General features: G+C 38.6%; 1 long non-coding RNA gene across 1 annotated transcript in view; it reads right to left on the bottom strand.

The window, feature by feature from the left end:
• Positions 1 to 4,500: 4,500 nt before the first annotated feature.
• Positions 4,501 to 24,258, bottom strand: part of LOC125630586 (uncharacterized) — a 217,377-nt gene continuing 197,619 nt past the window's right edge. Inside the window, exon 9 of the long non-coding RNA XR_007354707.2 lies at positions 4,501 to 8,164. This is a non-coding gene — a long non-coding RNA (uncharacterized LOC125630586). The remainder of the gene's footprint in view (positions 8,165 to 24,258) is intronic.

Raw genomic sequence — 24,258 nt, 5'->3', positions numbered from 1 at the left:
AAAGACCAGGCCGGAAAGAACTGTGGCGTCACTGCCTGATCACTAGGCTAGCTGGCTCTGAGACTGACCCCTACAGTTGAGGTGGTAGGATTGTACAGTGAAAAGAAGGCATCTGAAAGACTAAGAGATTAAGGACAAAGGTGAAAAAAGGAAGCAATGGGGGGAGAAAGGAGGTCAGGATGTAGTGCAGGTTAGAGTCATTGGGGCAGGGTTAGAAGAAAAAAGCAATGAGGAAACCTCAGTATCATCACAGACAAGAAGGTGGGAGAGTGTTGGTGGGGAAGATGAGGAGGAGGACATCATATTGGCACTTGATAATCTTTTATTTAAAACTGCTTGACAGATCCCCTGTGTGGAGACAGAGCATTAAGGAGACAGTGAAAGATGGCAAATAAATGGCTGGGATTGCAGATGTGGGAGTCCTGCTTAAAGATGAATTTCAGTGGTCCCTTGTTTATTATTAATTTTAATATTGTAGTTTAATAAAAGCTGTATCCTAGAACATCAAATAGGAGGAACATGACAGATGATTTTAACAATAGAGGTTTTGAGGCAAAGAAGTGAAGTCTAATGAAGCTGCATGTGCTGAAACAAACTATGGTGTTTGGTCCTGATAAAGGCTTCAAAGAGTCAGAGTCCTAAAAGAAATACTTGGATGTTAGAAGAGATTTTCAGAGATGAATCTGTAGTCTCTGGAGTGCTTACTCTCTGAGTTTGGGAACTTTCTGATAGTAGAGAAGAAACTGGCACCTCAATGATACCTAATGGATCAAACGGTGAAATTCTGAGGTTGAGGCTGGGAATGAAACTGTTTATTCTAGTTTCAGAGTAGCAGCCGTGTTAGTCTGTATCCGCAAAAAGGAAAGGAGTACTTGTGGCACCTTAGAGACTAACCAATTTATTTGAGCATAAGCTTTCGTGAGCTACAGCTCACTTCATCGGATGCATGCAGTGGAAATACAGTGGAAAATACATCTTACACAAAGTAAAACTATTTCCCCATGTTTATTCAACCCCCCCACTGTTCCTCACACGTTCTTGTCAACTGCTGGAAATGGCCCACTACAAAAGGTTCCCCCCCCCCGGCTCTCCTGCTGGTAATAGCTCACCTTACCTGATCACTCTCCTTACAGTGTGTATGGTAACACTCATTGTTTCATGTTCTCTGTGTATATAAAATCTCCCCACTGTATTTTCCACTGAATGCATCTGATGAAGTGAGCTGTAGCTCACGAAACCTTATGCTCAAATAAATTTGTTAGTCTCTAAGGTGCCACAAGTACTCCTTTTCTTTTTGTTTATTCTAGTGAGACTCCTATGGATGAAACCTCAAACCCACTGCATCAAACTTATTCATGCACACAAATCCCAGTAAAGCCAAAGGCTGAAAGATACTATGTGGATTCTATGCTTTAACATCCATGCTTTTAACTCAAACCAGGCTTCACAAAAATCTAGAAATGTATGGTAAGAGCATTCAAGGCCTAGCAAGATTCTGCAAGGGAACAGATACATACATTTATCTCATTTATAAAAAACAAATGTAAATCCTGGCAAATACACAGTGTTCTTATTCCTATTTTGATATTTCAGTGTTCTACAATCAAGTTAGCCACCAACTCACACAATTACCATGCCCTTAAAAGTTAGAAGTGTTTTCAAGAAAATACACCGTTGATTAATTCATCAGCTTTACTGTGAGTCATATGTGTGAGCCAATTATAATTTTCAGTGATGTTAAAGATACATAGACTGATTGAACAAACATTTTCCTTTTATATACTGAAAAATGTGGGTGTATGAGTTTTAGATATGTAAATCATTTTATGCTGAAGTAAAAATAAATTATTCTCAGAGTGAAGGACTGGCCAAAACAACTTTGGTATTTCCACTTCAGAGCCTTCCTCAGGTGAGCAACAGTACTCAGACAGTTTTGCTGTTCCGTTTAACAACTATTCTTCAACTCTTACCTTGGTAATCACTTTGTAGGTTTGGTCCATTTGTGAATTAGATGCTTGACATCAATCTTTTTCCTTAGTTTTCCAGCAACAATCATATAAAGTATTGTATAAGGTAAAATATAACAAGGGTTCATAAATAAGAATAACCTCATTACATGTTAACCCATTCTGCTCGTGTATTACATAAACATGAATACATCCATAGTATGTCCCCAAATTCATTTTATTTATACTGCAATATGAAAACCCATCTCTATATTTTTGCATGAAAACAAATTCACACTATGGCCAAACCAATGAGTAACTACATTTTCCTTAATTTTGCAAACTTTTTTTTTGTTTCTTTTTCTTCTTTTCCAGTTAAGATTTTTTGCTTTATTTTTACTACTTTATGGATGTGAACCATACTTCCTATCAACTGCTTCCCCCCCTCCCACTTTCACCTTCACAATTAAACAACATTTCACCTTTGCCACTTTTTGTTAAGTATCAATTTTTAGAAGGAAAATGAGTGACAATTATTTTTTCACATGCACATAGGTAAGATACTTTCAAAATAATAAAAAAGATAACAAAAATATCTAAACTGGAAACTGGTCTCTTAATAGACAACAAAATATTCCACTCTCCTGTCCCTCTGCACCAGCTAGCAAAGCTATGTCTACAAACAGAGATCCTCATCTTCAGTCTTTCAAAGGCTTTCCTAAGTACCTTGGCCCTCATTCTCCATTCACATTCACTGTCACCACTTTGACACCAGGTTTACTCCACAGGCTTCAATGCAATTACTTCTCATTTATATCAGTTTAAGTGAGGACAATGAACCTGATTCCCAGCTAGAGCAATCTGGGAATTTTTTGACAAAATGATGTGGTGTTTTTTTGTTTGTTTTTGTGTTAGAAACAAACTATTGCAGAAATGCACCCATTTTGACAAGTTTCATTGGGCAGATTTCTCAGGTCCAGGACAGAAATTCTGGCTTTGACCAGAGCAAAAGAGCCAGAAAAAGATTCAGACTAGCTGAAGCAGGGATTTGAGCTGAAATCTCGAAACATCCCACATAAGTGCACTAACCACAGGGCTATTGTCTATTCCAAGGTGTCTTTTTTTCACTCTCTTGCTCCCCGTCTCTGGTTTTTCAAGAACATTTTTGAAAAATCTCAGTTTTATCCCGATGCAAAATGAAGCAAAATACTGAAACCTCATTTTTTCCCATGAAACAGAATTCTTATTTTCTAGCCCACCCTGGTCTTTACTGCTTTGTGCAGTAATGTATACCAGTGCAAAGTGAGTGTACAGTTGGTGTGAAACACTATGAGATCACACCCTAGTATGGCTTGCATGCACACTAGTCTATACATTCTTCCACCTCCTATTCAGCTAAATTATTTCCTGTTCTCTCCTAACATTTAAGATTCAGTTGCTGAGCCTAGAGGGTTACTAGGCTTTCTGCTAGGGGCCTGGCTACCTCTGATTTGAAATTTCTTTATGTTCTGTTGTCTAGATTAGAATCCATTGTTCACTGCATGTAGCAAAGTCATGTCTGTGCAATGCCACTGCATCCAACATTTGAAATCTCTGACATTCATGTTCTGAAAAAGGACTCCAAGCCCCCCTCCACAATCTTCATGCTATTCAGTATTCATTATTTATGATGCTGTAAATCCTAACACATAAATAATGCATCTTGTTATGGTGATGTCTGAGTTGGCCGATCTAAATAATAAAAGATAAATACATGGCACTAACACACGCAAGATGAGATATCATCATGTATGGATTACAATGACATAAAAGTATGTTGTTCGTGCATAAAGTTGTAGGTGTGCACATAAACCATGCATATTTTAATTTCATGTTCTAGCCGTATTGCAATAAGAGTATCCAGGTTTGATTGCAGAGGAAGGTGAATTGTGATGTGTTCAATTCAGTGGAATATTTAGATAAATTCTATTAATTTTACTTGTAGAAATCTAAAAGCTGGCAGAGTGTAGCTTGCTAACACAAATGCATCATTAAACTGTGATATATTTCATTGCAAGAAGGATAATATTTCACTCCTGGTGATATTCAAGGACTAAGAAGCACAAAAGGTCAAGGATACAACACAGGTAATTACTGCACTTACAGGTAAGAGCTAACGAGGATTTGATTATACCTACTATACCTCATATACTCTTCACACTCAGCAAGCAGAACTATGCTGTATATCTGGAATGAAGTGTTACAGGATAATTTACATGATAAGGTCTTGCACTACTGGAGAAGTTATTAAAGAACCTCATAAACTTCTCTTCTGAAAGATAAATGAAGCAGTCCATCTTTGATAAAGAGTAGCAGGGACTGAAATATCTGGATGCATCCTGATCCCTGATCTCAGGACAAGCTGTTACTTATAATGTACAGATAATATTTCTTTCCACTTGCACTCCAGTGCTAGTTGTTAAACAGAAGACATATTATATACTGACAATCCTTGAACAGCATATAAAAATTATACAAATCTTGGTAAAATGATACCATAAAGAAAGCTGCACATTTTACTGTACCAATCCTACAGATTCACAGAACGTCTGATTTGATCTTTAGACTTTTAATCAAAGCAGTATGACATCCTTTAACCACACTGTTTTACATTTTAAATTATAGCCTTTCTTTAATTCTCCAAGAGAAAAAAGGTACTTGATTCCTGTATCATCTTAATTGCCTCTTTGGAAATTTGCAAGGGGAGTCAGACTTTTCAAATCATTTATATAATGGTCTGTAATGTAAAATTTATTTTAGATCGATTCGAAAACATTAATGGATTTTTGAGAACAGTAAGTGGAAAGGAGGAGGGAAGAGCTAGTAAATATGGAAGTGGATTAGTGTGTTTCAAATTTAGTCAAATCTCCTATACTATTTTAACATACATATAATCATATGCATTTGGCAGTCACTAAAAATATATATTCAAAATACAAAATAAACTTAGAATCATAGAATTGTAGAACTGGAGGGACCATAAGAGGTCATCTAGTCCAGTCCCCTGTACTCAAGGCAGGACTAAGTATTATCTAGACCATCCCTGACAGGTGTTTGTCCAACCTGCTCTTAAAAATCCCCAGTGATGGAGCTTCCACCACATCCCTAGGTAATTTATTCCAGCGCTTACCCCCTCTGACAGTTAGGAATTTTTTCCCATTGTCCAATATAAACTGCCCTTGCTGCAATTTAAGCCCATTGCTTCTTGTCCTAGCCTCAGAGATTAAGAAGAACCATTTTTCTCCCTCCTCCTTGTAACAACCTTTTCTGTACTTGAAAACTATTATCATGTCCCCACTCAGTCTTCTCTTCTGCAGACTAAACAAACCCTTCCTAGTCATTTCCCATTCTGCATGTGTGCAACTGATTGTTCCTTCCTAAGTGGAGTACTTTGCATTTCATCCTATTTACTTAGGACCATTTCTCCAGTTTGTCCAAATCATTTTGAAATTCAACCGTGCACCAATATTGAGTGGACCAGTATTAAATAGTGCTACAATAGGTGACAGCTTTAGAATGTTAATTCTAATCCTTTCGTTCAAAAGGTTGCTTTCCTCGTCTTTGCCCTTGCAAATTAGAACATAGCGTCAGCGCGGTCCAAAGACTGGCCAATGGCATTTTCAAATGATAAACTAGCAAGCAATGTCAGTCGCTTGTCAACCATTATTGATCAAAGATATGTTTTAACGAGCCTGAGCTTTGAAAAGCTGCGTTCACCACTCACAACTGTGACCTGCATCATGAAGAGAAGCCTCAAAGCTATCCACACATTAGGAAAAGTGTCCGTCAGCTCTGCATCATGATGAATTGGAGAACTTGAAGTGGAGAGTGCTTCCTGTGTAGCAAAATGTGAAGGATGTTGTCCAGTTCGACATAAAAGTCTTTATTATTGACATCCGAATATTCCTCATGTGTCAGCGGCCAGTGAAGGTCCGGGCAATTGTTCAAGAGTGTTTTCCTGTCTGCAAGCAGTTTGCCAAAGTCAGACAAAAAAACCCAGGGCTTTTTGTGGTGCTTAATTTGTCTGAACCTTTCATGGACACTCAAGCAGTGTCAAAGAGAGAGCGAAAAACGTCCCTCTTGAATTTTTCTTTCAAGCTTCCCATCACCTCATCTCTGCCCTCGTAACTGAACTGTTTCTTCTTCCGATGAATATGAGTTTCCTTGAATACAGGCTCAACTCCTAAGTTTTCTGCCATTTCTTTGGCAGAAGCGATGGCATCTTCAAATCTGTTGTCTCTGTAGGCCACAATGAAATCAAGGCACAGCTTCTCATCAAAGTAGTAGCAGTTGTGATGTACATTGATTGAGTTTGTAATACCTTCCTTACAATTTTTATTTTGAACAGGATCATGCCACACCACAATTGATACCAGAAATTTGGAGTCAGCGAACTGGTTTTCCAGGCTTTGTGCCTCATGTGGGATTCCAGGTTTTGCTTTACTTGACTGCGCCAGTCCCATCAGGCATCATAAACCGCAGTCACTTGGTAATTTCACTGCCCTCACACTGTCAATGCGGCTCTCCCAGCGAGTCTCACTCAGCAGCTTCATGGTCAGATTTATAACACTGTCCATAAGGATCTTCCACCTGATAGTTGATACTGAAAACAGGATGTATATCCTTTTCAGTACTCCGAAGAGAGATACTGAATCTAAAGAAGATGATGCTGCATTTGATACAAACAGGTTGAGGGAATGGCAGCCACAAACTACAAAGAAAGCTCTTAGATTCAGTTCAAGGATCCTTGCTAGGATGCCACTGTTTCCTCCCTTCAAATTTGAGCCATTGTCATAGCCTTGGCCATGGCAATCCTGAAGCTTTATTTCTTTTCATTCGAAATGTTCAGAAACAGTTTTCTTAGTCCTTTTCCAGTAGAGTCATCCACCGACTGGGAACAGATAAAGTGTTCTTTTACTTGGATACAGTAATCCTCATTCTCAACAAATCTCACTATAAATGACATCTTTTCACTGTGATTAATATCAGGAGAGCAGTCCATTATTATAGCATAGTACTTCACTTTGTCAAGATGCATCAATATGTAATCAAGCACCTTCCTTGCCATAAGGTCAATCAATTTGTTTTGAATTGTTGTGCTGCAGTACTGGTCCATAGCTTCTTTACAAACTACTAGACATAGATGCCCACATATGACATCATTGTATTTCCCAAGAAGCTCTACGAAACTCAGGAGATTACTGTTACGTTCAGTGATGAACTTATCGGATGAGCCCTGGAAAGCCAAATAATTCTTTGCAAGGAAGAGAGTAACGGAGATCAGACACTCAAGCGCATTCCTTCAGTGATGGATTTCTACATTAATAATGCACTGGTTTTCTGCATTTATTCAGCTTGAGCCTGGACTCGACCTTCATCCATTTGGAGTAGGCCATAAAATGTCCAGAAGACTTTTCATGTTGCTTCAGAGCATCAGCTAAGTTATTCCAGTAATTGTACCCAGAAAGTGCAAGCAACAATTTGGCATTCTTGTCAAATATTTTGCAACAAAAACAGAACACTTTGCAGTTGATTTCATGTAAACTAGCCAACACTGATTCAATTTCTCACCATTCTCAAGCACTCTTTTGCAGTGTGACTTTGAGAAGTCTCGCTTCAGTGCATTTACTGGAAATGTCATAGTTCCGATTTTGCCTATCCCATTCAAAATTGTACGACCAATATTGGCAGAGTTTAGAGTTGCCGGCCATAAAGCAGCATCTGATGTATCGATTTTTGGTGTGCAATTTTTCTCACTGCTGTTTCTTTCACCATGTGAGGCTGATTATTCTTTATCGTTTCTCTCCTTTTCACATAAACCAGATTTTTCTTTGTCATTATTCACCTTTACATGTGAGCCACATTCTTCTTTGTCATCAGTCTCCTTTATGCCACCAGGAAAACTGGACAATTCTCCATCTCTTTCCTCACATTTCCATTCCTTATCTTCAGGTAAATCTGCTAAATCCTTAATAATAGGATTTCCACCATTTACACGTCACTCCTCAATTTCTTCTGTACTGGGATGATCGCTACTGACTAAATACTGGTCTATGTTGGGGTTTTTTTTCAGATATTTTCCCATCAGATTTGCCCCTTGCTGCAAACTAGATTGCAATTGAGCTTTTTGCTTCCTGTAACACGCTCATGAAGGCTCCTTCGGGGGCATCTATTATTTTCTATAAGGGAAAACAGACAGTATTAGGGAGAGCAAATATTTATTTTCCACAGCCTTAGAAAATCATCAATCATTACGTGTTAAGCATGGCAAAAGAAGTAACAGTATTGCTTTTATATTGCTGCATAGATAGGGGTTCAATAGCTATTTCTGGCATCTCATTAAATATGTCCTTTATTAGTCGCTACTTACACTGTTCAAGCCTTCAAGCACAAGTACACTTTACACAATAAAACAAGATTCACAATGTTGCAACTGGACTCTCACTTCACTTCAGTTCATTCTTATATCTCACGGACTGTCTGGTGATGCCCCACCCCTTATATACCCTCAAGGGCATAGCTGACAATGTTTTAGGAGGTTCAAGGAAAATGTAGTTCTCAGAAAGTCTGGCAGGTTCCACAAGATTATACAAAGGTCCAGAACGTTCTAGGAGGTTAGTGAAAAATGAATCCACATATAGAATACCTGATACATTTTACTTCAAACACTCTATTTTCTCTTTTGTTGCTAATAACAAAAATGGCACCCTGCGCCCCCCCAAAGCCCGGCACCCTAGGCGGTCACCTAGGTCACCTGCCCCTAAATCCAACTCTGTCACCACTGACTTCAGATTTTTGCGCACAAGCAAATGTGTTGCTTGAGAAATCCTTAATTTTCAAATTATATGCTATCTGTACTGCCATGCCAGCAGTAATACCGTAGAACCTCAGTGTTATGAACACCTCGGGAATGGAAGGCGTTCGTAACTCTGAAATGTTCATAACTCTGAACAAAACATTATGGTTGTTCTTTCAAAAGTTTACAACTGAATACTGTGTTAATACAGCTTTGAAGCTTTACTATGCAGAAGAAAAATGCTGCTTTTAAATCATTTTAATTTAAAAGAAACAAGCACTGAAATGGCTTCCTTACTTTTTCAAATCTTTTTTTTAACCTTTCCCTTTATTTTTTTTAGTCATCTATGTTTAACCCAGCACTGTACTGTATGTGTTGCTTTTTTTTTTTTTGTCTCTGCTGCTGCCTGGTTGCATACTTCTGGTTCCAAATAAGATGTGTGGTTGACTGGTCAGTTCATAACTCTGGTATTTGTCACTCTGAAGTTCTACTGTAACAATTTCAGCTTTGATGTATTTGTGACATGCTTTATAATTTCAAAGCATCAGGAAAAGTTAACTAATTAGGATGGTACTCAGTTAATACCTGGCTGGGATATGTTTCAGGAAGATGCAATTGTTTCCAAAAGTGATGTTTGTGATAACTGGAACGGGTGATTCATTCCTTCATCAGTACTAAGCCAAAGTTTCAGCACTTTGTTGGGAGACAACAAATAATAAATTCTCCCTGTGTTCTCAATGGACATAGTACTCTTCTTCACTTTCCCAAGCTGCTATATACTATTAGTGTGACTTGTTAAACAACCATTTCTTTCTATGGGAGAAGAAACTGCACTTCATTGGTGGATGAAACATTTCTTGTGATCTACATTTAGATACATGAATGTGTGCATCTTCCATTGACTCAGCTAGTTCATTGAACAGCAGCAAGTTAAATTTTATAGACGGACAGCCAAGATAAGATGCAGCAGTTTCTCTTTTATGATATATTTTATGGATGATGGGAGAAGATAAGCCTAATGAAATTCTGGATGCTAGAATAAGTTGGTCACCAGTATTAATAGCACTACGACATTCTCCGCCCCGTAGACAGTGCTGCCACTTTTCTTCTCACTTATGAACAGGCTTGACAGAATTCAATATTTGTATTATTTTTATAATTTTATTGGATAGCAATATGATAGCATAAAAAATGTTTATTTTTAAGCACTTTTTAATTTTATCAGTTTAAATTTTCACACTAGTGGTAAATTATGGGGCAGGGTCTTCAGACACTTATTCAGTGACATCATAAACTGAAATATGCAAGTTTAATATTCTTAAATGGAACTCTAATAAGTTCCCAAGCAGCATTTTTCTTACTTTGCCTCTCTGTAAATTTCACGGATCATCAATGGAAATATTTTTTCATCAGTTTGGGTCTGTATGGGGAAATGTTTATTGCCATTTACTAACAAAAAATCTCATTCTTTCAAGCCTATTTATGTAGGAAAACTTAGTGGAGTAGAAAGAGAATTTGAAGAAGATCACAGCTCCACTCCAGATTTCCCATCCACTCACAATATAGAAGAGCTGCTCATGCTGTTTCTGAACTGCTGGGTCTGCTGCAGCAGTTATGCTTTTAATCATTACCTCAGTTTCACTCAGTACAGAGGTGCAGGCATCAGGGAGCGAAAGTATAAAAGCTGAGACCAAATGGTGAAAGGGTCATTATGAAGGGGGAATGAGGAATGGTCTGATGGGGAAAGAGAACAAGAGTGACAGGAGGCAGAAAGGGAGAGGAGAAGGGAAGGCAGAGTGAAATTCAAGGGGGGAGATAGTGGGAAAGAGAGCAAATGATGAAAAGGAGAAAGCACGTAGCATTATCCTGAGGAAAGGGGTGAGAGAGAGAAGATTAAGACAAGTTAGGGGTATGGACATCAGAGTCACAAGATCAGAACACAAGCAGAGAATCATAACAGGAGAAAAGCGCGGCGGTGGGGGGAGGGAAAGAGAAGGAGAGATAGAAAACTTGTTCATATAGAAAATTGTTAGATACAGATAGGAGGAACTAGCTCCGGAAGTTATTTCAGAAGTTGGGAAGTACACTCAGTGAAACTGAAGAAAGGAAAGAAAACTGGGGGGAAATATGGTGGGAAAAAAGAGAGGTTACGATGTTAAAATGCTTGTAGTCTTACATCCATTTTTTAAGTTATCTGAGGCAGGTCCAACCTCCATACCCAACCTGGATCTCTGATGGAAAGTCTCCATGCAATTTAGTTTCCCCCCTTCAGAACTCTTGGGCTTCTTCCTTCCCCCAGCATTTTATTTTGAGTTTCTTATACTGCTAGTAAATTCCTACAGCTCCTCATCAGTGTTTTTACACTGGACCCTATGGAGCCTAATGAGTTTTTAACATCCCCTCCCTCAAGCTTATATTTATTGCAACATATAGAGACTCTGTATTTCCCTAATTATCAGAATATCTTGGAGTGAAGAGAATGGATGTATCAGCAGGAAAAGATAATTTTGCTGCTGTAGATTGTTACCTTGGGAAGCTTGCTCAATGGGACAAACTCATGAAATCTTGACACCTGTGTTATAAGCAAATACCATTCTACATTCTGAGGTAAAGTTGTGACATATGTTGTATGAGGACATTACGTGGGCCCCAAACGTAATTTTAGTTTCAGTTTAATTTAATACCAAATTGAGTTACAGAAAATCGGATCATCTCTCCAAAATCAGGGTGTTGATTTTCATTCTCTGGGTTTCTCTCTCTCTCTCTTTCACACACCCACACCTATGACACTCAGTCTCTCTTTCATCCATAACCTGCTATTTTCTCATTTAAAAAAGACACAAATACTATTCCCATTAAATTATGTGGTTTTCTTTCCTTTTAGAAAAAAAGTAATGTTATCTCAAAACTTTTCATTAATCTATTTAAGATCCTCAATAAGTAACAAGGCATGTGCAGACTTTGGTTTTCAACTACATTGTTTTTAGATATATTTATGCAATTTTAGTTGTCCCCTTCCCTTTTTAAAAAACTTACCTGACAAGATTTACATGACAAGCATAAGTAAATCCAGAAATCTTTCTTTCCCTAGCAACTACTCCTGGCATCACTAACGCTTGGAACAAGAGGAATAAAGATGTTCAGCACTGGTCTACATGGTGACTTGCTACATGGCAAGGCCTGGTCTGTGGTACACCAGTTTACCATGAAATGACTCACAGTGTGGACCTTGCTACAGCACAGTGAAAGTCCTGGTTTGCCACACAGTAATTTACCATACTGACAACCCTTAGTTTGGCAGTTACTTAGGTAGGAAATATTTGCCCCTTATCAATGAATCTTCTCAGTGTTTTCTAAATATAGTAACATTGTGCCTTTTTAAAAATAAGTATGCAGCATTTGAGTGTCAGTTTGATGGGGGTAGGGTTCCCGTTAGAATTGGGCATTCCTGTTGCACACAATGAAGGATCTAAGTGCAGTGGTTTCCTGTGTTACATGTTGTTGGGTGTGTCAGAACTTAGCAGGGTTATATTGATGAATATAGAAGTTACACTGTGGCAATCATAAGGATTATCCAAAAATCCTGAATGGTTTAACTCCCATGGAATCCTCCCATCAACCGCCCCCCCCACACACACACACCCTATTATTTTAGAAAAGAAAATGTGCTCCCTGAAATGTCAAAGTCCAGGGGAAGGGTGGAGAGCGGAGTGGGGGGACAAAGAGGTCCTGGCTCCTTTAAGGGTTCTTATACTCTGATTTATTGCCCAGTAGTTCCCAGCTGAGTTAATATATTTACATCCTAATTATGCTAATCCTTTGCATCTTGGTTTTCTCCCCGTGTGACAGGGATAATAGAATAATTTACTTTAAAGATGTTGTAATATGGAGACACCATAGTGTGTTCAAGGTGAGGATTTACACATGTATTGACTCTTAAATGAACAGCTTTCCTGATGTCTTGCATATTAATAATAACACCTGAAGCCAAACTCATCCCTGATTTCAATGGAGTTCACTAAGGGATAAGGTTGGCTTCTCCTTACCAAAGCTCTACTACAAAGCACTGGCTACACAAAGAACAGACTTACATAGACACCCTGAGCTAGGAGAATGGAGAAAGTAGTGAAGGAGGAGACAGACTTATGCTACAACCACAGCTACCAGTCTGTAACTCTGTTTAAGCCCCAGAACTTGTCCAGCAAGGCTTTTCACAGCTTGCACAAATATGAGCGTAAATTTAAATTGTTGTTTTAACAATTTAACAACAACTGTTTTTCCTCTCTGCTAAACATTTGTTTCAATGCAACTATAATTGACCTTAGTACTGCAGGATAGGGGCTGCATGACTGGTTTTCCCAAATGAAGAGAAAGACTTTACCTTCACAGGATGAAGAGAAAAGAAGTGGAGTTAATTGGTCCACAGGTACCAACACCATTCCTGAGTTCTAACTGTTAATTTTATGTTAGCACTGATCACCATTGACCCTAAGAACTCTGGAATGATATTGGTACCTACTGTTACAGGGATGAATTGGGACATGTGTGGTTCAATTGAGGGAGGGATGAGGAGCATAAAGTCCAGTCCCATCCACACACCTGTGTTGGGGCATTTCCAAATCATGTCCTGTGTAAGTATGGGTCCAGTATCCCTTCCCAGGCCCTACAACCATTGCTGCCAAGTGTGTCAATCTTTTGGGGAGCGGCATGGAATTCACCTCACTCCATACACCTGTATGACCACTCTCCCCACTCCACATATGGGTACCATAAGAGTTCAGAAATACAAAGGGTCTTGGATGATCCCTCCAACTGGTAAATTTCCCATGAGCCAAATAACTATATTGGAAATAAGACACATGCTTTTTGGTGACAATTTTAAAACATGCCAAGCTAGTATTTGATACATATAAAAAGTTAATTGTTCTGAGGAACATAATTCAGATTGCAGTTTTGGTACATTGACAAGAACTGATCATTTCTATTATTCAAAAAACTAGCCAGAAGGCATTAGAAAAATGTAGCAGAGCTGGATTGTACCCAGAAAAAGCAGGTCAAGCTAATTAAAGTTGTTCACTAGCTACATATTTTAATTAGGTTGATAAAAAGAGAGGAACAGATTTTTTTTATTTAGAGGGTTTTTTTAACTTAAGAGTGAGAGGCAATCTTGTTTTCTAAAAATACTTTATAATTAAAATGTTCATAAATGGATTTGTCATCTGAGATGCTAAAATATGAGACTTCACCTTTGTTTGTTTTTCTATTAGAAGCTATTTCATTTCCAACCTCTGCTGAAAAGAGTGTGCAAATTGGTCACTATGCATACACTTTCTACAACTTCTCATGGACCCAAAAGCTTTGATCATATACTCACCTACAAGATTACCCAAAACCTTTGACATCCAATTTGATGATTACCCTGCATAATATGTTCCAGGAAGCACTCTTCTAAAAGGTCCACTATATATTTATCTGAAAGTAAAAGTGTGTTGTCAACACGACAGCCAGCTCTTCCTCTGCCTGCACTTGTTGGGGCCCTGGCCAAACAGGCACCCAGACCCTGGAGGCTTCTACCCAAGGCTTTGTTTGACTTGCTGGGATTGCAGCCTTCATGTCCATGCTGAAGCAAGTGAAGCTGGAGGAATCAACCAGTGTGAGAGGTGTCTGTTGGTAGAGTCCCTCAGGAAGCGGGTAAGAGCTGCAGGAGGAGGTGGCTCAGCTATATAGCATCCAAGAGCACAAAGACTTCATCAGGAAAATATCCTAGACATCACCATGTATGCAGGATGCTAACTGATAGATGCTAACTATAGCAGCACCAGGCAAGGAAGAAAAACTGGCTGCTGGCCAACTCGGGCAATAGACAGTGCTGCACCCTCCACCCAGGTCTCCTGTCCACTGAGGTCAAGAATCAATATGTTGTTGTGGCAAAAAGAGGAGAGGCAGACCCCAATGGCTGAGGAAAAGAATAATTTACCATACCACAGAGGAGAGATGTAGAGATGTGGCAGTCAGGGCCTTCCTTCTGAGGGGGATGGAGGCATTTGTTTGATGACCTTAACTGCTGTCTAAGGAGGTGTGCTGCCTGCCTGGATCCTGCATCTGAGATATCACAGAAAGGTCGATAAAGCTTATCCATCCCTCTGACCCCATACTCCATGTTGCTCATCCATGTGGGAACTAATAATACTGCTAGTTATGACCCTGAGCAGATCAGCAGTGATTACAGTGCTCTGGGCTAAGGAGATGGGGGTGCAGGCAGTGTTCTTGTCCCAGTTGAAGGTAAGCTGAAGGTCCAGGCAAGGACACACATCCTGGAGATGAAAGCATGGCTGAGCAGATGATGTTGATGGGAGGGCTTTGACTTCCTTGACCATGGGATGTTGATCCAAAAAAGAGGAGCATTACTGGGAAGAGAGGGGTTCATCAGACCAAGAAGGGGAAGAGCATGTTTGGACACTGACTTGACAACCTAGTGAGCAGAGCTTTAAATTAGATTCAAAGGGGGCAGGTGACAAAAGCCGACAGGTAGGTATAAAAAGATGACCTTAACAGCTGGGTAGATGTTGGGGGGAAGTTACAATAGGGTCATAGGAGAAAAAAAAGATGCAAAACAGTGGAGAATCTACTCAACATAATAAATGTCTGCACACAAATGCAAGTATTATAAGGAATAAACAGGAAGAAAGTAAGCTAAATTATGACTTAATTGGCATCAGTGAAACTTAGTGGGATAATTGTCATTACTGAAATATTGGTATAAAGGGGAACAGCTTGTTCAGGAATAAAGGAAGAAAGTATTGCATTATACATCAAGAATATACACTTGTTCTAAGGTCCAGAAGGAGGTGAGAGACAGACCACTTGAAAGTCTCTGGGTGAAGATAAAAGGGGAAAAAAACAAGGGCAGTTTCATGGCAGGGCTCTACTGTAGACCACCAAATCAGGAGGAGGTGGTTGAGACAGTTCTGGAATAAATAACAAATATCCAAAACACAAGACATGTTAATAATGGGGGATTTAAAACTATGCAGACATCTATTAGGAAAACAAAAATGTCAGTAAATTCTTTGAATATTCTGGGGACAACCTCCACCTTCTGAAAATAAGATGAAATAACCAGGGGACAACCATTTTAGACTTCATTCTGACTAACAGGGAGGAATTGGCTGCAAATCTGAGGGTGGAAGGAAATTTGAGCAAAAGTGATCACAAAATGATAATTTTCTTGATTCTAAATAAAGGGAAGGAGTAAGAGCAGCAGAATAAGGACAATGGATTTCAAAATGCAGACAAACTCAGAAATGTGGTCAGTATTTTCTTGTGGGAAGAAAATCTAAGGGAAAAAGGAGTTCAGGATTGCTGGCAGTTTCTCAAAAAGACAATATTAAAGGTGCAACAGCAAAGTATCTTGATAAGAAGGACAGATAGGAAACATGGTAAGGGACCAAGATGGCTCCATCAAGAGCTCTTTAATCACCTGATGACCAAAAAGGAATTGTAAAAGAAGAGGAAACATGGACAAGTTGCTAAGGATAAATAGAAAAGAATGGGACAAAAGTAAGAAAAGCTAAGGCACAGAATGATTTACACCTAGCAAGGGACATAAAAGGCAATAAGAAGAGGTCCTATAAATTCATTAGGAGCAACAGGCTTAATATGAAGGAGCGCTAATAATGGATGACTTTTAGAAGGCTGAAGTGTTTAATGACTATACCTTAATGACTTCTCTAAAAGAGAGAAATATGATCAGATACTTAACACAATTAATATTAACAACAAGAGGGAAGTAACACAAGCCAGAATATGGAAAGAATAAGTTAAGGTATATTTAAATAAATTAGTGGTATTCAAGTTGACAGGGACAGATGAAATTTATTGTAGGATGCTTAAGGAACTAGCTGTAGCAATCTCAAAACTGTTAGCAATTATCTTTGAGAACTCATAGAGAACAGATGAGCTCCTAGAGGAATGGAGAAGGGCAAACAAAGTACAATGTTCACAAATGGTAACAAAGAGGACACAGGGAATTATAGACCAGTCAGAATACTATACCTGGAAAGATACAGGAATAAATTATCAATCAATCAGTTTGTAAGAACCTAAAGGATAACAGGGTTATAAGCTGTCATAAATATAAAGGGAAGGGTAACCACCTTTCTGTATACAGTGCTATAAAATCCCTTCTGGCCAGAGGCAACATCCTGTTACCTGTAAAGAGTTAAGAAGCTCAGCTAACCTGGCTGGCACCTGACCCAAAATGACCAATGAGGGGACAATATACTTTCAAATCTGGAGATGGGGGGAAGGTTTTTGTCTGTCTGTGTGATACCTTTGCCGGGAACAGATCGAGGATGGAGGCTCTCCAACTCCTGTAGAATTAGTTCGTAATCTAGCTAGAAAATGCATTAGGTTTTCTTTGTTTTTGGCTTGTAAATCTGCTGTGCTGAAGGTAATGTGTATTCCTGTTTTTGTGTCTTTTTGTAACTTAAGGTTTTGCCTAGAGGGATTCTCTATGTTTTGAATCTGACTGCTTGTAAGATTATCTCCCATTCTGATCTTACAGAGTTGTTCTCTTATCTTTTTTTTTGTTTGTTTGTTCTTCTAATAAAGTTCTGATTTTTAAGAATCTGATTGGGTTTTTTGGGTCTGAAAAATCCAAGGGGTTTATGCTCATCTTGTTTATTCTCAAGCCTCCCCCAAAAAGGGGGTGTAAGGGCGTGGAAGGATATTTTGGGGGAAGACGTCTCCAAGTGGTCTCTTCCCGTATTCTTTATTAAATCGCTTGGCTGTGGCAGCGTACCAGGTTTTTAACCTAAGTTGGTTCCCAAGGCAAGAAAAAAATTTGTGCTTTGGGGAAGTTTTAACCTAAGCTGGTAAGAATAAGGGGGTCTTTCATGCAGGTCCCCACATCTGTACCCTAGAGTTCAGAGTGGTGAAGGAACCCTGACATAAGTAATATTCCACATGGATTTGTCAAGAACAAATGATACCAAAACAAACAAATGTCCCTCATTGATAGAGTTACTGGCATGGTGAATAGGGAGGAAGCTGTAAAATGTGATACGTCTTGGTTTTTAGTAAGGCTTTTGACACAGTCCCACAGGACATTCTCATAAACAAAATAGGGAAACATACAGATGAAATAACATTCTTTCAACCAGTTGTGAACCCACTTTATAGTATTCAAAAAGTGACCACAATGATTCACAGTCAAACTGGGAGGACCTATCTAGTGGGGTTTCACAGGGGTCAGTCCTGGTTCCAGTAGTATTTACATTAATGACTTGAATAATGGAGCAGAAATTATGCTTTTAAAGTTTGTGGATGACGACAAGCTGGGAGTCACAAGCACTTTGGGGGACAGGATTAAAATTCAAAATTTCCTTGATAAATTGGAGAAATAGTCTGAATTCAGCAAGATGAAAATCAATAATGACAAGTGCAAAGTACTTCACTTCGGAAGGAAAAATCCAATGCACAGCTACAAAATGAGGAAAAACTAGCTGGGTGGTAGTACTGCAGAAAAGGATCTGGGGTTATGGCGGGTCACAGATTGAGCAAGCCAGTAGTGTGATGCAGGTGCAAAAAAGGCTAATATTCTGAGATGTATTAACAGGAGTTTAATTTGTAAGACATAGGAGGTAATTACCCCACTGTACTTGGCACTGATGAGGCCACAGCTGGAATACTGTATACAGTTCTGGGCACCACACCCTAAGAAAGATGTGAATAAGTTGGAGAGAAACAGGAGAAGAGCAACACAAATGATGCACGGTTTAGAAAAGGAAGATTTACAAAACTTAGCATGTTTAGTCTTGAGAAATGAAGACTGAGGGGGCACTCAATAGTCTTTCAATATGTTAAGGGTGGTCATGAAGAGGATGGTCATCAATTGTTCCCCATGTCCACTGAAAGCAAGACAAGAAGTAAAGGGCTTAATCTGCAGCAAGGGAGATTGAGGTTAGGTATTAGGAAAAACTTTCTAACTATAAGGATAGTTAAGTACTGGAATAGGTGTCCCGGGGAGGTTCTGCAATCCCATCTCTAAAGGTTTGAAAGAACAAGTCGGACAAACACCTGTAAGGGATGGTCTAGGTACACTTCATCTCAGTGCAGGATTCTAGACTAGGTGATCTCAAGGTCACTTCTATTCCTACATTCCTACGATTTTGTGATTCAGAATATTAACTGCAGCAGTCAGAATATACATCAACACACTAAGGTTTACAAAACTGTTGTAATTGCAATGTGTCTAACCAAGTTACAAGAAATGCAAAATATGGAAGAAATTATAGGGCATGTTAAACAGCTCCAAAACTAGTTTGTAGATCAATGGACTTCACCCAATGAGCTACTTGAAACCCACAAAGAAACTAAGACAAACAGCAATGACCTCCAGCTATAACTGCACTCTAACTAAAATGAGATTGCTCTCTCATTTACAAAATGAACAAATACCCCCTGCTTACTTGTCTCCACATAACAAGTCTGCCCCAAATACCTCTACACCTGGCCACGTATAAAATCTCTTTATTAAGTACTTTTGGAAATATCACCATCTACCACTATTTGTACTTACATTTGTAAGTCACAATGCTGCAGATTTGTGTACAATATCTCATTCTGTACCTTTATGCATACAATACTGCACCAATAATCTCTGTTCTTACTTGAACACAAACCTTGAGCTAAAACCTTTCTATCATATTTTACATAGATATGCCTACAAAATGGAGTTTAAAAGAGGTTTACTTTGCCAAACAGACTGTACAAAGTTATACTATAATGAGCCCTTTACACATGACTTTCCCCACTTCTGCCTTTAAGGATTTTCATTTTTCCAGGCTGACAATCCTGGTTTCGGCTTCATGGGCATGAAGTTGTTTCTTCGCTTAGTAAGAGGCATAAGTCCCCTAAGAAAATCTGGCAAATATATTTCCTTTATTTCTGTAAAAATGCCAACATGTTACGGGCACAGCATATACATTATTTTGACTCAATATATTTTACTTAAAATTTAAAAAGATTGATCAAGCCAAAAACATTAATTGCCCCAAGAGCAGCAGCTACTGTAAGTCTGACACAGGAGAGAGAACAAGCATGCCACTCTCTTTTTCCCATATTCAACTCAAGCCAGAGCCTGCTAGCCAACTGGTATTGTTATGGGGCCTGAGCCCACCACTGCCCTAGAGCGACTGTGTACACAGCCACTACTAACCAGGGTCTAGTCGTGCACACACAACCATACATTACAGACCAATACAACCTGATTAGCAAATACTCAGAATTGTTCATAATTATTCTGTACATTTTTTTAAAAGAATGAAGGGCAGGAAGGATTGGATAATGAACTCAGGGGAACACACTTGCTTAGGGACTTGCTGAGACAAGGAGACAAACAGGCTAAATTCACATAAACTATTTATTTTGAATTATTCCCTAATCTCCTCCCAATAGTTGGGAATCATTGGGAGTTTTCAAGCAGTTCCTATGGTGCATAGACCGGCTGCAAAACTTTTGACAATTCTGCTAGTCTCAATAAGTTACACTGCTAGTATTTAAGATAGATAGATTTCAGTAGCACCCAAAGACCCTAGTCAGGAGCAGGGCCCCACTGTGCGGGGTGTGGTGAAAATACATGGCATGACATAGTACCTACCCTAAAGAGTTGGAATGTAATAACCAAAACAGACAGCACACACACAGAAAAGTCTATGATTCTCCCTCCACCTGCCCACCACCATTATTTTAATTTCTCCAAACCCACTCTCTGCCTCAACCCAAATATTGGTATCCTAACCTGCTGGTCATTGCTGACCCAAAGTGCTCTCTTTCACCCTTCCTGCGCATCAGAAACAGCTCTGGCTCATCTGGAGGGGACTAAAATAGAATGTAAATGATAGACTAGCTAAAGGCTTGCACCCCTAGCAGTTCTTAAGTGGTATGGGGCCACATGCCTGGTCCCAGCGATTGCCCTTTGGTGTTTGGTGATGGCTTTTTCTAGGTCTCTCACTGCCCTCTGATGGAAGGCTTGTTCCTAGTATGTTCATTTGGGGGACTCTCCTAGCCCTCTCTGTTTCTCATTGCTATGTGGGGGGGCAGCTCAGAGTGGAGTCCACAGCAGGAGTAAAGATAGGAGATTTTCATGACTAACCTCTGTTGGCACCACCACCCCTCAATAGTGCGGTACGACAGTGGCTCCCAGTCATGCTCCTTCCCCCAATATTTGAAAGTCGTAGATTAATTTGCAGGGGCTGAACATTTGATTACTGTGTGAACTTCAATAATTAAATCACCCAGTAATTAAATCAGTTTAATAACAACATTAGTTATGCAATATGCACATCACTAACTACAGTTTCTAAAAATATCTGGGTAGTTTATTAGAAAAAGTAATTTAATTACTTTGTAATGGAACTTCTTGCTCAGATTCCCAAGAATTATTTCAATTTACCAAAAGCAAGTTGACAAATGGACAAAGCCTTTCCTCAATTTAAGTAGAGCACATTTTAAAATAAACATTTCCCCTTAAAATGCAATGTTTCCAGTGATTAACTGCTGTTGAATTATATAAGTCCCTTTCTGAATCTAGCCCACAACCTTGAATTGGCAATCTAGAAAGTGTGCGTTCTGGAGACATTTTACAACTCAATCTTACAGACCCAAAGGGTCTGAATCATTCACATTAAAGACATGGTGTGTTCAGATTGAGGCTTTTGGTTTGGGCTTAACTATCCAGTGATTTAGGGCCATTTCTAGTTCAGATAATTACCATGCAACTTATTTGTTTGGTCCACATTGTTTACTATAATTTCAGTGTCTAATAATATTGCCACCAGCAAGAACTATGAGCCTCTTTATAAGGCCCAGGTGCCTACTTTAAAGTCCATTTGGGCAGCAGGTACTCAGTCACAGGTGCACTGGTCCCTGCTTCCTCTTAAAGGGGACTGTCAGTCAGTGACACTGCTTCACGAGTGTGTGACCATTTAAAAAACGTACATGTTTGGGAAGCTAAAGAGATAAAATAACATGCTTACTTGACTATAAGGTCATTATTATCTGTGAATTTTCTCTGGAGTAAGATCTGTTTCTTACTACTGTAGAACCTTAGAGTTACGAACACCTCAGGAATGGGGGTTGTTCATAAATCTGAAAAGTTCCTAACTCTAAACAAAATGTTATGGTTGTTCTTTCAAAGGTTTACAACTGAATATTGTCTTAATACAGCTTTGAAACTTTACTATGTAGAAGAAAAATGCTGCTTTCCCTTTATTTCTTTAGCAGTTTATGTTTAACACAATACTGTATTTGCTTTTTCCCCCACCCTCTCTGCTGCTGCCTGATTCCAAATGAGGTGTGTAGTTGACTGGTCAGTTCATAACTCTGGTGTTCATAACTCTGAGATGTTCTTACAGTGTCTAGCAAAGAGATCTTAGTTTGGGGCCTCTAGGTGTTACTGTAACACAAATGAAAAAATATCACCTTTACTGTATTATACAAAGTCTCTCTTTGCCTACTATTATGGAAGAAGGAAGATTTTCTTCTGAAAAGCCCAAAACTGTCTGTGATATAACTTTCCAGGCCTCACTAACCTTTACACTTTGCTCTGTTCCCTATCATGCTAGTCTACAGTCTCTTAGATTTACCTTTCTTGCCTCTTTTTTTCCTTCCTCATTTTTTCTGGAACTAACAATAAGAGGCAAAAAGAGGGTACCACTTCCAATGTGGTGATTTAGCCCTGAGAGGGAAAGGTAGACCTGGTGTAAATTTTTTTGTGCAATTGAACAACCTGTTTGGAGCTGGAAAATTGCAGTATGATACTGAAAAGCACTGAAACTGTAAACATATAGCCCCTGCAATTTCTAACAGTCTTTACAATGACTCTAGCCTAGGGCAGGGATGGGCAACTTTAAGGTAGTTGGGGGCTCCAAAACTCACTAAAGCTTCTTGGTGGGCCATACTTTTTTTTTTTTTTTAGAGGCTAGACATTGTGTAACTCGACTGTTTTCTACAAGGAAGCATGTTAACATACAATTAACTGTATATTAACAGTGTGAAATGAAGTGCTCTCAATATAAAACCCCCAACAGCACAACCTTTAAATAACAAACATTTAAACATAAGTGTTTCACTAGCCTTTTTGCAGTGTTCAGAAGAGAAGGAAATTAATAAATATATGAGTAAACAAAACATTTAAAAAAATTCTTCACATATTTTTTCTCTGCTGCTCGCAGGCTCTGCATCACTGTCTTCCAGTCAAGACTCTGACATGTACAACACCGAGGGACTCATTTTTAGTAAATTCATAGATGATGGAATTTTAATTGACCACCAACCTTACATTAATCAGCATGAACCAAAGACTGCTCTGTACATATCCATTTGGGCAGGAAAATGTTTGGATCAGAAGGGCACCTTTGTTCTGAAAGCTTATCTCTTCTAATTTATTGTGATCCAAATAAAGGAATCACATTTTAACTGATTTATGGATAGATGAGATAATTATACATTGTGATGAACAAATACTGAATTAAAACATTCTTGCACTTATTTGCTGAAAATAAATCAGTGAGATTGGGAAAAGGAAAAAAAACATATATACCAGTATGTAGGTTTTTTTCTTTCTGAAATCATTAACCCACTATAACATGAGAAATATTTAACTTCTTGCAGTCCATATACATTGTCATTATATACCTGTATAAAAACAAGTGATTAACCAAGCAATATGAACTGACTAAAGAATGGAAGATAATTAGTACAATTCAGTAAAAAAAAGAAAAGAAGAAGAAGAAGCATGAAAATACATAAAATAAACTTATGCAACCTGGCTCTGCTTTTTCCTCTAATTTATCCCAGAAGACTGGTGTTTTCTCGATCTTGAGAATCCAGCATTCTTGGTTCTTCTCTTCTTTCCCCCCTCATTCTGATATTTCTACTCTTTCCTCCATCCCTTCTTTTCCCCCCAAAGTCATTTTTTAAACCTGTGTTGCTAAAATACACTTATAGCTAATGTTCTCTTCAAATCATTCCTTTGGCAACAAATTTTTTGTGAACCAAGCTTAGTGGAAAATATCAATTCTCCTCAAGGAGATCTAAGTGAATTTTGATTAACTAGAAGAACCAAACAAAGTAATTAAAGACAGTTTTTTAAAAGGGTATCATCCCAGAGTCCAAAGCTTGCTTTCATTTAATTGCCTTTAAATTATTTCTGTTACCCTATTGCTATAGGGATTTATGTTTCTAATTCTAAATTAAAAAGTAATTAAAAACACTTATCTAGTATCGGCACGTCATATTCTGTTTCAGAGAATGCAAAATACAATAGATAAAATAGAGACAAACTGAGAAAAAGAAGAGGCAAAACAGTTTGGTAATTCTTTAATCAGTATTGCATGGAATTAAAAGGGGGTTCATGGTTAGTTCTAAGGGAAACTCCATATGGTGGGAAAGCTCTGAGATTAAATGTTTTAC

Source organism: Caretta caretta, chromosome 1, assembly GCF_965140235.1.
Source record: "Caretta caretta isolate rCarCar2 chromosome 1, rCarCar1.hap1, whole genome shotgun sequence".
NCBI lineage: Eukaryota > Metazoa > Chordata > Testudines > Cheloniidae > Caretta > Caretta caretta.
Note: the sequence above shows the minus strand (reverse complement) of the source record. Positions and strands in the feature narration are given on the sequence as shown.